At 73.9% G+C, this 2,500-nt stretch overlaps 1 non-coding gene across 1 annotated transcript; it reads left to right on the top strand.

The window, feature by feature from the left end:
* Window positions 1-1,344: 1,344 nt before the first annotated feature.
* On the top strand, window positions 1,345-1,463 carry LOC135978070 (5S ribosomal RNA). The gene has a single exon (XR_010595502.1). It is a non-coding gene; the product is annotated as a 5S ribosomal RNA (ribosomal RNA).
* The last annotated feature ends 1,037 nt before the right edge of the window (window positions 1,464-2,500 follow it).

Genomic DNA, 2,500 nt, shown 5'->3' with positions numbered 1-2,500 from the left:
GCAGCGAGGGACTGCCTCCCGGTCGACTGGATCGGGCCCCTGGAAGTCTGGAAAAAAGAATGGAACCTGACGCCTCCGAGGAGGGGGCGCCCAGGGAAGGAGGGAGATCCGGGTTGACCTGCTGACCGGACGGGAAAGAGGCCACCGGGCGTCCCCCCCCCCTTAAAACCTAGGGGTTGACCTGGTGGCCGGAAAGCGAACCGGCCAGCAGGTGAACCCGTTCGATTCCACGGGTTGACCTGGTGGCCGGAAAGCGAACCGGCCAGCCGGTGAACCCGTCCGATTCCACGGGTTGACCTGGTGGCCGGGAAGCGAACCGGCCAGCAGGTGAACCCGTTCGATTCCACGGGTTGACCTGGTGCCCGGGAGGGGACTCTGAAAATTTTTCAGCCCTTTCGACTCGCGGTTGACCTGGTGGCCGAGAGGGGACTCGCACGGCAGGCAAGCCGCCCTGGGCTGACCCTCCCCGGCCGCAGCGAGGGACTGCCTCCCGGCCGACAGGATCGGGCCCCTGGAAGTCTGGGGGGGGGGGGAATCGCCCCACGCCTCCGAGGAGGGCTGCCCGGGCGGGCCTGGCCCCGGAGCTCGAAAAAAAAAAAAAGGATCGGGCCCACTAGAGACATGGACCAGGCCGCCCTGGGCTCACCCTCCCCGGCCGCAGCGAGGGACTGCCTCCCGGCCGACTGGATCGGGCCCCTGGAAGTCTGGGGGGGGGGGGGAAATGGAACCTGACGCCTCCGAGGAGGGGACGCCCAGGGAAGGAGGGAGATCCGGGTTGACCTGGTGACCGGACGGGAAAGAGGCCACCGGGCGTGCCCCCGTTAAAACCCCTAGGGGTTGACCTGGTGGCCGGAAAGCAAACCGGCCACTGGGTAGGCCGGTCGGCAACCTAGGGGTTGACCTGGTGGCCGGGAAGCGAACCGGCCAGCAGGTGAACCCGTCCGATTCCACGGGTTGACCTGGTGCCCGGGAGGGGACTCTGAAAATTTTTCAGCCCTTTCGACTCGGGGTTGACCTGGTGGCCGAGAGGGGCCTCGCACGGCAGGCAAGCCGCCCTGGGCTCACCCTCCCCGGCCGCAGCGAGGGACTGCCCCTCCCCACCCCCCGGCTGACAGGATCGGGCGCACTGGAAGTCCGGGACAGTATTTTCCCCGACGCCGGGGAGGGCGGGCGGAGGGGCTCTGGCGGCCAGCCCGGGCCCCGGAGCTCGAAAAGGAAAAAAGGACCGGGCCCGCGAGAGACGGGGGCCCTGCCGCAGGGGGGGGGGCAGTCCGACCGGGGCTCACCGTGCGGCAGGCCCGGGCGTCGGCAGGGGAAAGCGGGCGAGGAGGCGCGGGGCCGGGTGCCTACGGCCATACCGGACCGAACGCCCCCGATCCCGTCCGATCTCGGAAGGTAAACCGTCCCGGGCCTGGCTAGTACTTGGATGGGTGACCGCCTGGGAATCCCAGGTGCCGTAGGCAGCTTTTCCCGGTCCGAGTCAGCTCTCTCTCCTTTTCTGGGGGGGAAGGAGAGGGGGGGACGGGCCGGAAAGCCCCTCGTCGCTCCTGCCGAGTCGGAGGTCGCGGCCGCAGGTCACGGGTCTGGGCGCCTGGGGTCCGGCTCCCCACCCACCCGGCTTCCTCCGCGGAGGACCCCCCCCGGGGCCACCGAAGCCGCTGGGGGAGACGCCGGGCATGGGGCGGACTGGCCCGGACCCTCCCGGCCGCCGGCCCGCAGGTCCGCCCCGAATCCCCCCCCGCGGCCACCCAGGCCAGGCCTGGCCAGGCGGGACGGACGGCGGGTGTCCAGCGCCCAGCGGCTTCCTCCAGCGGGGACCCACGGACCCCAAAGCCGCAGGGGGAGGCCCCGGGCCTGGGACGGACTCGCTCGGACCCCCTGCGCCCGGCCGCCGGCCCGCGGGACCGCCCCGAATCCCCCCGCGGCCACCCAGGCCAGGCCTGGCCAGGCGGGACGGACGGCGGGTGTCCAGCGCCCAGCGGCTTCCTCCAGCGGGGACCCACGGACCCCAAAGCCGCAGGGGGAGACCCCAGGCCCGGGACCGACTCGCTCGGACCCCCCGCCTCCCCTGCGCCCGGCCGCCGGCCCGCGGGACCGCCCCGAATCCCCCCGCGGCCACCCAGGCCAGGCCTGGCCAGGCGGGACGGACGGCGGGTGTCCAGCTCCCAGTGGCTTCCGCCAGCGGGGACCCACGGACCCCAAAGCCGCAGGGGGAGGCCCCGGGCCCGGGACGGACTCGCTCGGACCCCCCGCCTCCCCTGCGCCCGGCCCCCGGCCCGCGGGACCGCCCCGAATCCCCCCGCGGCCATCCAGGCCAGGCCTGGCCTGGCGGGCCGGTGTGCAGCTCCCCCGGGCTTCCTCCCCCGACGACCCGCGCCCCCCTGAGCCGCAGGCGGAGACCCCGGCCCCGGGGCGGACCGGCCCGGGCTCGCCCGAGCCCCCTGCGCCCGGCCCGCAGGACCGCCCCCCCGAATCCCCCGGGAGAGGCCCGGCCTGCACG

This window comes from Chrysemys picta, unplaced genomic scaffold (genome assembly GCF_011386835.1).
Source record: "Chrysemys picta bellii isolate R12L10 unplaced genomic scaffold, ASM1138683v2 scaf107, whole genome shotgun sequence".
Lineage (NCBI taxonomy): Eukaryota > Metazoa > Chordata > Testudines > Emydidae > Chrysemys > Chrysemys picta.
Note: the sequence above shows the minus strand (reverse complement) of the source record. Positions and strands in the feature narration are given on the sequence as shown.